The sequence below is a fragment of the Pongo pygmaeus genome, chromosome 5 (assembly GCF_028885625.2).
Source record: "Pongo pygmaeus isolate AG05252 chromosome 5, NHGRI_mPonPyg2-v2.0_pri, whole genome shotgun sequence".
NCBI lineage: Eukaryota > Metazoa > Chordata > Mammalia > Primates > Hominidae > Pongo > Pongo pygmaeus.
Window position 1 is genome coordinate 17,976,271 of NC_072378.2, and position 13,918 is coordinate 17,990,188.

Here is a 13,918-nt window from a genome sequence, read left to right on the forward strand (position 1 = left end):
TTTTGAGATGGAATCTTGCTGTATCACCCAGGCTGGAGCGCAGTGGCGCAACCTCGGCTCACTGCAACCTCCGCCTCCCAGGTTCAAGGGATTCTCCTGCCTCAGCCTCCCAAGTAGCTGGGATTACAGGCACACACCACCACACATGGTTAATTTTTTGTATTTTTAGTAGAGAAGGGGTTTCGCCATGTTGGCCAGGCTGATCTCAAACTCCTGACCTCGAGTGATCCGCCTTCCTCAGCCTCCCAAAGTGCTGGGATTACAGGCGTTAGCCACCATGCCCAGCCTCCAAATCTAACTCCTGCTATACCTGAAGCCCCTTAGATACTTGAGGCTGGCTTTCATGTCCTTCTGAAGACTTCCGTTCCCCTAGAACATGCTGTTCTGGTTACTGTTGTAGTAAATCCCACCAAAATTTAGTGTCTTAAAACAACAGCAATCTAGTGGTATGTGCCTGTAGTCGCAGCTACTCAGGAGGGTTGCAAGGACTTTTCTATCATGACAACAGGAAAGTTTGGGATGCTGGACAGTGTCCCATTCTGGAGTCAGTGAGGAGAAGAAGCTCAGAGTGTGGACCCACTGCATACAGGTAAAGGCCCATTAGAGAGCTGGCCCAACCTGGCTAGAGGCCCTGGACTGGGGCGGAGGTATGGAAAGACCGGTGAGGCCTGCTTGACAGAACACTCTGGCCCAGCCATCAGCCATCCCTACAATGCCCACAGATCACCATATGCCAACGAGTACAGCCATGCATACTAGTCACTAAGAGGGCCCGGTCTATGCTCCTTTGTCAGGAAGACCTTGTTAGCATAGCTTTACTTTAGAAACTGGAAACACCGTGGGTTCTGAGGAACTGGCAGACAACTGATAGATAACAAACATCCCAAGGACTCTGGAATCATCCCATTTCAGATGTAAGACTCAGTTCCAAAGTTATTTCAGTCAGAAGTAGCAGATCAGGCTGCCAGACTGATCTAAAAATTGCTAATGTCTTAAGTCTGCAGAGAATCAAAGAATAATCATAGAACAGACAAATACTTTTAAATAAGAGGCTTTCTATAAACTAGTTTAACAACCATGAGTCAGCCTAGGCTGTCATGACATGGTGACCAACAACGCTTGAATCTCAGTGGCTTACAAAAAGCTTTATGCCCTACACGCATGACTTGTCCATCACTGCCTGCTTGTGGTTTTGCTTCTATCATTTTCTTTCTGAGTCCTAGTCTGACGAAACAGCCCCTAGCTAAGACAACGCTGGTTTTGTAACAGAAGGAAAGGAGAAGGTGGCAGACCACACAATAGCTCCTCAAGTTTTGCTCAGAAATGGTACACATTGGCTGGGCACAGTTGCTCACGCCTGTAATCCCAGCACTTTGGGAGGCCGAGACGGGCAGATCATGAGGTCAGGAGTTTGAGACCAGCCTGGCTAACATGGAGAAACCTCGTCTCTACTAAAAATACAAAAAATTAGCCAAGCATGGTGGCAGGCGCCTGTAATCCCAGGTATTTGGGAGGCTGAGGCAGGACAATCGCTTGAACCCGGGAGGTGGGTGTTGGCAGCAATCCAAGACCTTGCCACTGCATTCCAGCTTGGACAACAGAGCAAGACTCTGTTTCAAAAAAAAGAAAGAAAGAAAGGAATGGTACCCATCCCTTCTCAATTTTCACTGGACAAAGCAAGTCACACGGTCAAGCCAGGCATCAATGGAACAGGGAAAAAGAATTCTCCCCCAGGGAGAGACTCCAAACCTTTTATTACAAGAACATTTATATTTCACAACAGTTAACAGTAGCTAACATTTATTAAACACTGACTACTTACCAAGCATACTTTCATTATTTAATCCTCACAATAACCCTATGAGGCACAAACTATTCTTGTCATCCTTCATTATAACTAACCGGTAAAAAGTAAAGAGACAATTTAAGCAACTTGACCAAGGTCACATACCTGGGAAGTGATGGCCTTGGGATTTAAATGCAGGTCTTCAAAAACCACGGCTCTCACTTCCACACTGTGACTGCTTCAGATGTGTTTTCTGAAATAAAGCTGCCAACCTACATAATTGGAACGTGCATGTGAGTGGTTTTTCTAAGGGTGATAATGGATTTGCCTTGACTCGTCTCTATTTTTCTGGCACAAAAAATATAAGCAATATAAACAATACTAAATATTATGCTTTACAGTTCAATGCAATATGTAGTCTCCACAAAAGAGTTATAAAATTTATGGAATATAGAAAAGATGATAATCCTTTTGACAGAAATAAGGGGTAGGCCAGGGACGGTGGCTCATGTCTGTAATCCCAGAACGTTGGGAGGTCGAGGTGGGTGGATCACCTGAGGTCAGGAGTTCAAGACCAGCCTGGCCAACATGGTGAAACCCTGTCTTTACTAAAAATACAAAAATTAGCTGGGCGTGGTGGTACATACCTGTAGTCTCAGCTACTCGGGAGGCTGAGGCAGGAGAATTGCTTGAACCCAGGAGGCAGAGATTGCAGTGAGCTGAGATCATACCACTGCATTCAAGCGACAGAGCGAGACTCCGTCTCTGAAAAATAAAAAAAGTAAGGGGTAAAGGAAATTGGGCTCAGAGTAGCAGAGTAGGAAAAGCAGACTTTGATGTCAGACCCACTGTGGTTTGTTTTCTAGCCTCTGTAATGCCGTGGCACAATCTCGGCTCACTGCAACCTCGACCTCTCAGGCTCAAGTGATCCTCCCACTTCAGCCTCACGAGTACCTGAGACTACAGGTGCATGCCAGCACACACAGCTAATTTTTGTATTTTTTTGTAGAGACAGAGTTTTGCCATGTTGGCTGGTCTTGAGCTCCTGAATTCAAGTATCCACCCACCTCACCCTTCCAAAGTGCTGGGATTACAGACATGAGCCATGGCACTCAGCTCAGCCTCTGTTAGTTACTTTCTGTGTTTACCTTGGACATGCAAGCCTTGGGTCTCTTGTATGTCAAGTGGGTATAATAATGCCCATTTTACAGAGTTCTTATGAGGATTAAATGAGATAATGTATGTAGAATGCCTGGTGTGGTGGCTGGCACATAGGTAACAGACATTCAACAAATGGTAGTTGTTATTCTTACTGTTGTAGCACTTGTTATTGAGGAAAGGAAGAATTTTTTTCTTTTTTTTTTTTTTTTTTTTTAGATGGAGTCTCACTCTGTCACCCAGGCTGGAGTATAGTGGTGCGATCTCGTCTCACTGCAGCCTCCACCTCCCAAGTTCAAGTGATTCTTCTGCCTCAGCCTCCCGAGTAGCTGGGACTACAGGCACACACCACCACACCTGGCTAATTTTTGTATTTTTAGTAGAGACAGGGTTTCACCATGTTGGCCAGGCTAGTCTCGAACTCCCGACCTCAAGTGATCCACCAGCCTCGGCCTCCCAAAGTGCTGGGATTACAGGCAATAGAATTTCAATATGAATAGCTGTGGAAGAGCAGAGACTAGCAGGAACTAAGCACTTGGGCAGGAAAACAATGAAATGCTGTGCTTTAGGAATCTAATCAAGTATTGGATACAAAAGAGTTGAACCCAGAGAAATCAGACACTGAAAATTATTTGGGAATGGACTGTCCAAGCTAGAAGTGAGGAGGATCAGAAGCGGGAGAACAGCAGGGACAATAGTGAGGAAGAGAAGGTTCAGGACACATCTCCTGATGGAAATATCCGTCTGTGCCCCAGGTTAGCAGAGCCCTCTTTCCTTGCCCTCTTCTGAGCAAGACAAACAACTGATCAGAATAGGGTCTGTGGTCTCTAACAATGCACAGACCCATAAGCCAGCCTCATAAGCACGATAACCTCCCCAGGATCCCACACTTGGCTGACCATCCTTTGGAACCTTTGGAACCAGCTAAAGCACAGATTACAGAATCTTCCCTCAGGCAGAGGTTTAGGAGGTCTGGGCTGGCCTGATTCTGAAGTAGCCCATGCTTGGACTGGCATTTAGGAATAGCTTGACTAGGCTCCAGCCCACATTGTGATGAGAGAGGGATTGTCCCTGGCTGTTGTATAACCTTGGAATCATTTGGAACTAGCCAAAACTAAAACAAAGTGAGAAGAAAGAAGAAGGCCAAAACGAAACATAGGCCTTTCCTGAGGGATTTATCCACATGTGAAGACTTCAGATTGGAAATCGTAAGAACTCAGCTGCTCCTAAGGAGTGCAGGGGACCAAGTGAACTTTAGCTTTTATTCTACAGACATCATGGGTAGAAAGTAGAAAAGCTCCTTGTACCCATCTGCCAGCGAATCCATTCATTTATCAAATGTGTACTGAGTGGCAGCATCTGAGGTACTGTGAGAGTTGCTGGGAATTCAGGAACAGCACTTTCTCTGCCCTCAAGGGGTTCCCAGGCAAGGGAGGACAGCCAGATGCAACCTAAAGTGGGACACACTCTGGCAGTTGTGTGAATCAGGTTGGTGGGAAGTGACAATTCCCATCTTAAGGGAGACTTCACTTTGGAGAGGTCATTCGAGCTGGATCTTAAAGGTTCAGGGGGTAGTTTGCCAAGCAGAGAAAGAGAATGCCTTAATCAGGTATCACTGAGTTGGAAGACACAGATGAACTCAAACTAGCTGAAGCGAAAAGAGAAGTACATTGGAAGAACACATCCTTGAGAAGTTATCACATCTCATGAAGGGCTGTAGCCAGAGTCTAGAAAATTGGGAATTTAAGTTACTACCTTCTTTTTTTTCAGCTCTGTGGTCTTCATCCCATTCTCTGTGTTTAATTTCTTTTTCTTCTCTCTCTCTACACGAGTTTTGTTGTCTTTCTCTGTACACATAATGAAAAATTACCACCTCAGACCCCTTCGCTTATGTCCTTGTTCCATGTCCCAATGATAGCCAACCAAGCAGAGGTTAGCTATCATTGTTTTGTCTTCTAAGTGAATACAGGTTCTGTTAAAGTCAGAACTTGTTGGGGGTGGAGAAGGGGTTCCTGATAGAGAAGAAACAGAAGAATCAAAAGTTTTGACAGTTTGGCCGGGTGCAGTGGCTCACGCCTGCAATCCCAGCACTTTGGGAGGCAGAGGCAGATGGATCACCTGAGGTCAGGTGTTTGAGACCAGCCTGGCCAACATGGTGAAACCCCATCTCTACTAAAAATACAAAAAATTAGCCAGGCATGGTGGTGGGCTCCTGTAATCCCAGCTACTCAGGAGGCTGAGGCAAGAGAATTGCTTGAACCCAGAGGGCAGAGGTTGCAGTGAGCTGAGCTCAAGCCATCACACTCCAACCTGGGCGACAGAGCAAGACTTTGTCTCAAAAAAAATAAATAAATAAATAAAAGTGTTGACAGACTGAAGAAAATGCTGGATCAACTGAGCACATGGGATGAGCATACAGGGGAGAGACAGTGACCAGCAGAGTGGAGGAGGGAGAGGAGGGAGAGAGTCACGGGTGGTGGGACACTGAGAAAAGGAGGGAATTTGGTATTTTCAGGTCCTGTGTGTGGTGGGAGTTGGTAGTTAACTTCCTCAGACCCACCACACTTTCTCCACTGCTGTGGTTCGTTCAGAAAGGATATGTTCTTTCATTTGGCAAAAAAATAGATACGGACTGCATCTCCACACGACCTCCAAGCATGAGATCATTCAAACTCCTGCTCCTATGATCCTACCTTCTGTTTCCCTCCCAGATGGGAACCATATCTAATCAACCATAGGAAGTGGCCAAAGGAGGAAGCAGGAGCTTGTGGGTCCAGTGTGGAGAAGGCAAAGACTAGGCTGCTGTTCCACACCTTCAGAACACTTTGTAAGTGTTGGTTGCTGCAGAGCTGTAGCCTGGGTCTGGAAAGTTGGGAATTTAAGTTACTGTCTTCTTTTCCTGCCTTCTTTTCTCTTTGGCTAGTTTGAATTCATCTCCATTTCTTGCAACCCAGTGATTCCTGATTAAGGCATTCTCTTTCCCTGCTTGGCAAACTACCCTGTGAACTTTCTGGATCCAGCTCAAATGTCCTCTCCAATGTGAAGTCTCTCTCAGGATGGGAATTGCCACTTCCCACCGAACTGGTTTACATAACTCTGAGACTGTGTAGAGTAAGCACAGTCAATGACACATAAAGGCATGATGTGGAAAACATGGGGGCAAGGAATGGAGATTCTTTTGAACTATCTTGTCACCTGTGAATCATAAACAAAATGTCCTGTCCCCAGACCATAGAAGGTTGCAGCACCTTAATGAAATGGAAGGAAAGGACAAATGACCCCAGGGAAAGTCTTGGGCTGGAAAAGCCTGTCTTTGATGCTGTTCCCAGGCCACTTTGGACACCCTGCTGCCCTGTCTCTTCCTTCTTCAGGGACTCTTGTCTGCTTCTACACTTGTGAATAACATATGCCATGACACCCTCACACAGTTCAAGTATCAAATAGTGTAGAAAGATTTGTAAAATTATCAGCCACTGCCCATCCTTTTCTCCCTCCTGTCCTAGCCCTCCGGAGCAAGCACTTTTTAAAAAAGTTTATTTAACTTTATTTATTTATTTTAGAAACGAACTCTTGCTATGTTGCCCAGGATGGTCTCTTAAGTCGTAGCTTGAAGCAGTCCTCCCTAAGTGTTGAGATTACAGGCATGAGCCACCGTGCCCGGTCTGGAGCAACCACTTTTAACCTTACGTACCTGCTCTGTGCATGACCCTGGGCAAGTTACACACATTCTCTATACTTCAGATTCCTCATCCACAAAATGTCACTAATAATACAACTCCTTTGCAGTTTTATTATTATTATCTCATTTATGAAATGAGATAATCTCCTAGTCAGCATTTTCCAGAGAAACAAAAACAATAGGATATAAAGAGATTTATTATAAGGAATTGGTTCACACAAATATGGAGGCTGAAAAATGCCACTATCTGCCATCTGCAAGCTGGAGAACCTGGAAAACTGGTGGTTTAATTACAGTCCAAGTCTGAAGTTCTGAGAACCAGTAGCACTAATGGCATGAGTCCCAGTCCGAGGGCAGGAGAAGACTGATGTCTCAGCTCAAGCAGCCAGGCAGTGAGTGGGTTCAGCCTTCCTCTGCCTTTTTTTGTTCTATTGAGACCCTGAACAGATTGGGTAGTGCCCACACACTTTGGGGAGGTCCATCTGCATTACTCAGTCTACCAAATGCTAATCTCATCCAAACAGACGCTCACAGACACACCCAGAAATCATGTTTAACCAAATATTTGGCACCTCATGACACAGTCAAGTTGACACATAAAATTAATGATCACACCATCACACCATGTAGAGTGACTAGCATTGTGCCTTCACACAGTAAGCATTAATGTTAGCTTTCACTATCACAGTGTGTTTTAATCCATTAGTTTGATTGTTTGTTCCCCCATTGGACTGTTTCTTAAGGAATTAGCGAGTGACACAACTCAATAGCATAAAACAAAATAACCTGATTAAAAATGGACAAAGATTAGCCAGGCACGGTGATATGCACTTGTAGTCCCAGCTACTTGGGAGGCTGAGGCAGGAGGATCCCTTAAGCCCAGGAATTTGAGGCTGCAGTGAGTTAATGATCACACTACTGTGCTCCAGCTTGCTGTATGACACAGACCCCATCTAAAAAAAAAAGGCGAGGGCAAAGGACCTGAATATGAATAGACACTTTCCCAAAAAAGACATACAGAGAACTAGGCGTATGAATATGAAAAGGTGTTCAACATTACTAATCATCAGAGAAATGCAAATCACAGCCACAGTGACATATCACCTCACACTTGTTAGGAAGGTTGTTATCAAAAAGAAAAGATATAAGTGTTGGTGAGGATGTAGAGAAAAGGAAACCCTTGTATACTGTTGGTGGGAAGGTAGATTGGCATAGCCATTATGGAAAACAGTAGTAGGAAGTCTCCTCAGAAAATTAACAGTGGAGCTACCATATGATCCAGCAATCTCACTTTTGGGTATATATCCAAAGAAAATAAAATCAGTATGTTGGTCAGGCACAGTGACTCTTCCCTGTAATCCCAGCACTTTGGGAGGTCATTTTGGGCAGATCACTTGAGGCTAGGAGTTTGAGACCAGCCTGGGCAACATGGCGAAACCCTGTCTCTACAAACAATACAAACACTGGCCGGGTGTGGTGGCGCACACCTATAATCCCAGCTATTCTGGAGGCTGAGGCGTGAGAATCGCTTGAACCCAGGAGGCGGAGGCTGCAGTGAGAGTGAGCCGAGATCGCACCACTGCATTCCAGCCTGGGTGACAGAGCTAGACTCTGTCTCAAAAAAATTAAATTAAAATAAAATAAAATAAAATCAGTATGTTGAAGAGATATCTGCACTCCCATGTTCATTATGGCATTGTTCACAGTAACCAAAATGTGGAAATGTAAGTGTCCATTGATGGCTGAATAGATACACACACACACACACACGCACACGCACACACACACACACACACAGTTGAATCACATTCAGCCACATCAAAGAAGAAAATCCTACCATTTGTGACAACATGGATGAACCTGGAGGACGTTATGGTAAGTGAAATAAGCCAGACACAGAAAGAAATACTGTCTTATATGTAGAATCTAAAAAAGTTGAACCCTGTCAGGCATGGTAGCTTACTCCTATAATCTCAGCAATTTGGGAGGCCAAGGCAGGTGGATCACTTGAGCTCAGGAGTTCGAGGCTAGCCTGGGCAACAGGGTGAAACCCCCCAAAATAGAAAAAAAATATAAAAACTAGCTGGGCGTGGTGGCGTGTGCTTGTAGTCCTAGCTACTTGGGAGGCTGAGGTGGGAGGATGACTTGAGCCCAGGAGGTGGAGCTTTCAGTGAGCCACGATTAAGTCACTGCACTCCATCCTGGGCGACAGAGCCAGACCCTGTCTCAAAAAATACATAAATAAAATAAAAATTAAAAAATTAAAAAGTTAAACTCATAAAAGCAGAGTCAAATGGTGGTTGCCAAGGGTCTCAGGATAGAGGAAATAGATGGATCCATTCATCCATGGACATTTAGGTTTCCATATTCGGTCAAAGGGTACAAACTCCATTTATAAAGATGAGTAAGTTCTGAGGGTCTGATGAATAGCATGGTTGCTATGGTTAATAATGTTGTAGTGTTTACCTGAAATTTTCTAAGAGAGGAGATCTTAAAGTGTACTCACCACACACACATACACTCACACACAATGGTAATTATGTGTGGTAATGGATGTGTTAATTAATCTGTTTATGGTAATCATTACACAATGTGTACGATACACCTTGAATTGTAATTTGTGAATTATACCTCAATAAAGCTGGGAGAAAAAGAATTCAAGTGTGTAAAGTGGCAGACACATGGAAGGAACCTAGTAAAAAGTACTCATTTTATTATTACTGTTGTTGAAGATGGTAGGAAACTTCTTTTGCTCATCTGAATATCTCCAATCCATGGCACAGAACTTGACACCTAGTACCTTCTCAATGGAAGTTTCACGGAATGAATTAATTGAATAATTGGGTCTCTGTTCTTATCAAAATACTCAGCAGCGAAGTATATGCATGGATTACTGTGATGTTCCCAATTTTTTTTCCTTCAGAGCCTGTGACACATTCTGGTAAGCATTCTCAGCACTGGCAGGTCTTCATCCATCACCTAGTCCTGGTATTTTCAAGCTGGAGGGAATCTTAGAGATTATTTAATCCAATTGTGTTGCCTTAGACAGATAAATCTAAGACATCACTAAGGTCACATAGTTGGTCAGTAATGAATCAAGAAAGACTGGCTTCATAGCATAAGTAATTTTTTTTTTTTTTTTTTTTTTTGAGGGAGAGTCTCGCTTTGTCACTCTGTCACCCAGGCTGGAGTGCAGTGGTTCGATCTTGGCTCACTGCAACCTCCGCTTCCCAAGAGGTTCTCCTGCCTTAGCCTCAGCTGGGATTACAGGTGTGCACTACCATGCCTGGCTAATTTTTGTACTGTTAGTAGAGACAAGGTTTCACCATGTTGACCAGGCTAGTCTCGAACTCCTGGCCTCAAGTGATCCACCTGCCTCAGCCTCCCAAAGTACTGGAATTATAGGCGTAAGCCACCATGCCTGGCCTGCATAAGTAATTTAAAGTTATTTGCAGTTAAGTCTGGCAGTAAGATGAGTGAATCAGCTGGGAAATATGGGTTGGTCCAAAATCAAGGTATGAGTGAAAACAAACCAGATTGCCCTGCTCTAAGGGCAGTGAAAGTGATCTAAAAGAAGAGCCCTCCCCCTGCCCCCCGCCCCCCCCCCAGCACGGAGATGCCATCACTGCTATGTGAGTTGCCTCCCAAGGTGGCTGCTTTGAAGGAGAGTATCCAAACAGGCTTCACTGGCTCCCTGGAATGGTCACAAGTTTTTTTCTTTTTTCTTTTAATTTCTTTTTTTGTCAGTCAATCAGCTGACTATATTGACAAGATACTGATTGGTTCCATGTTGAAGAAAACATACAATACAAAATACAGGCCAGGCGTGGTGACTTATGCCTGTAATCCCAGCACTTTGGGAGGCCCAGGTGGGCAGATCAACTGAGGTCACCAGTTTTAGACCAGCCTGGCTAACACGGTGAAAGCCTGTCTTTACTAAAAATAGAGGCTGGGCCCAGTGGCTCATGGTCATAATCCCAGCACTTTGGGAGGCCAAGGGGGGTGGATCACCTGAGGTCAGGAGTTTGAGGCCAGCCTGGCCAACACGGTGAGACCCCGTCTCTACTAAAAATACAAAAATTAGCCAGGTGTGGTGGTGGGCACCTGTAATCCCAGCTGCTTGGGAGGCTGAGGCAGAAGAATTGCTTGAACCTGGGATGTGGAGGTTGCAGTGAGCCAAGATCGTGCCATTGCACTCCAACCTAGGTGACAAGAGCGAAACTCCGTCTCAAAAAAAATAGAATAAAATAAAATAAAAATATAAAAATTAGCAGGGTGTGGTGACACACACCTGTAGTCCCAGCTACTCAGGAGGCTGAGGCAGGAGAATGGCTTGAACCTGTGAGGTGGAGGTTGCAGTGAGCCAAGATCGTGGCACTACAGAGTGAGACTCCATCTCAAAACAAAACAAAACAAAACAAGAAAAACACATAAAAAGTTGGTTCTATCCCCTCTCACTCCCCTCCTTACCCATCCACCCCCAAATATTCATCATGGTAGCCAGGTACAGTGGCTCAGGCCTGTAATCCCCACACTTTGGGAGGCTTCAGCGGGCAGATGGCTTGAGCTCAGGAGTTTGAGCCCAGCTTGGGCAACACGCCAAAACCTCGTCTCTACAAAAAAAAAAAAAAAAATAGCTGGGCTTGATTCGGTCAGAATAGGGCTCAGAGCCAGAGGTCAGGGTGACCGAGGTGGAGGGGTTGTGGGCAATGGGCTCATGGATGTCGAGGTGTTTTTTTAAAGACTCCTTTCCCATGAGGTTGCAGACCTAGAGAACTGAAGCAATCTGACTCAACGTCAACTCTCAACATTTTGCTTCTGAGTTTCTGCCAGGCTTTCTACCCACCACTTCCAACGTGATGCTCTGAAGACTTCCGCAGCTCAGGCTCCTCTTCTGAATTCCAGAACACTGAAAATGATGTGAGTGACTCTTTTCATTTTTTCTAAGGTTGGTACATAATGAGCACCACTCTGAATGCACAGGAGAGAAGTTAATTCATTAGAACAGTGGATGCCATGGGGCATCAGGGCTTAATTCTCTTGTGGAACCTGGTGGAGAAAGGACCCAGTGGGTTCTTCCTGTAATTCCCAATCTGTCATACTCTAGTGTGTCTTTGCTCCATGCCATTGAAGATATAAGTGCACCCTGCTCACCCCCGACTCCTGGCTCCCTCCAGCCTCACTGGGGATGTGCGGGCGGGGCAATGCTCTTGTCAGTAAAGGAGGACTGATACATTTGGGTTTTTAAAAAATGGTTTTCTTTTCTTTTTCTTTTTTGAGACACAGTTTCACTCTGTCACCCAGGCTGGAGTGCAGTGGCATGATCTCAGCTCACTGCAACCTCTGCCTCCCGGGTTCAAGTGATTGTCCTGCCTCAGCCTCCCAGTTAGCTGGAATTACAGGCACCTGCCACCATGCCCAGCTAATTTTTGTAGTTGAATTAGAGATGGGGTTTTGCCATGTTGGCCAGGCTGGTCTCAAACTCCTGACCTTAAGTGATCCCCCCACCTCGGCCTCCCAAAGTGTTGGGAGCAGTGTGAGCCACTGCGCCTGGGTGAAAAAAAAATGTTTTTCTTTTAGTCATGTTAATATGAGGACAGATAACTAGGGAAAATAACAAACTAATCTTGTTTGGAGTTTAAGGCAGCTGTGACTAATTAATGCATTAATTCCTGGAAATGAAAAGGCCCTTTTTGTTTCAGGATTCAGGATTCAAAATTCATGATTCAAGGTTCAGGATGTGAGTCCACTCTTTTAAACTATGATTCCTAACCTCCTAGGCCCTCATTAAACACTTCTGCAGATCTTTGCCTGCACGGAGTATAGTTGTCTCCCAGAAAGTCTTCAAGATGAAAGGAAAACAACAACCTGCAAAAATCTTTCTCCAGGGAAAGCACCTTCATGTGAGCTAGGAGGAGTTCCAGTTTCCACATGAAGCGCTTGCTGATGGACAGTTTATTTCCCTGCTCACTGGCTCTGCTTTCCAGGTAGCACTGCAGGTATCACTTTATAATTTTAAAAAGCATTTCCTGAAGACCTTGGCAAAATTCTGAGACGAGTGGAAGAAATATGCCTCTAAAAATGACTGTTCCTTTTTGAACAAGGAAATCCTACTTTTTGTAAAGGGAGGAATGTTCTGTAATGGGAGCAAACAGATGTGTTTCCAAAAATAGATTGTAAGGCAGCGTTTATAAGGCTATTGAGAACCTTGGTTGTTACGTGAATGCTTTCTCAAAAAGACCTAAAAAAAAGTTCAGCCACTTAATTGACCTTAAAAAAGCCTTAGCTAGGCAGGAGAATGGTGTGAACCCAGGAGGCGGAGGTTGCAGTGAGCCGAGATCGCACCACTGCACTCCAGCCTGGGCGACAGAGCAAGACTCCGTCTCAAAAAAAAAAAAGCCTTAGCTGTGTGTGTGTGTGTGTGTGTGTGTGTGTGTGTGTGTGTGTGTGTTTAGCCTCCACAGTCCGTGCAATGACAACAAATTTTCCTGTAAGAGCTTTTTAAAGATGTTATTTTATTTTAATATTTAAAAATATATATATTTTTAAAAGAGACAAGTTCTCACTATCTTGCCTGGGCTAGTCTCGAACTCCTGAGCTCAAGGGATCCTCCCGCCTGGGCCTCCCAAAGTACTGGGATTACAGGCATGGGCCACCATGCCTGGCCCTGGAAGAGCTTTTAATAAAAACTTGCTGGGCGTGGTGGCTCACACCTGTAATCCCAGCACTTTGGGAGGCCGAGGCAGGTGGATCACCTGAGGTCAGGAGTTTGAGACCAGGCTGGCTAACATGGTGAAACCCTGTCTACTAAAAGTACAGAAATTAGTCAGGCGTGGTGGTGGCGCCTGTAATCCCAGCTGCTCGGGAGGCTGAGGCAGGAGAATCACCTGAACCCAGGGGGTGGAGGTTGCAGTGAGCGGAGATCGAGCCACTTCATTCCAGCCTGGGCGAAAGGTGAAACTCTGTTTCAAAAAAAAAAAAAAAAAAGATTATGTAAAAGCAGCTAAACGTCAATTATTAATGTAAGTGATTGTTATTTTGGAGTTTATTATAATATTCTTTTTCTTATTTTTTTTTGAGACAGAGTTTTCCTCTGTTGTCGAGACTGGAGTGCAGCAGCATGACCTCGGCTCACTGCAACCTCCGCCTCCCGGGATCAAGTGATTCTCCTGCCTCAGCCTCCTGAATAGCTGGGATTTCAGGCATGCAGCACCATGCCCGGCTAATTTTTTGCATTTTTAGTAGAGAGAGGGTTTCACCATGTTGGCCAGGCTGGTCTCAAACTCTTGATCTCA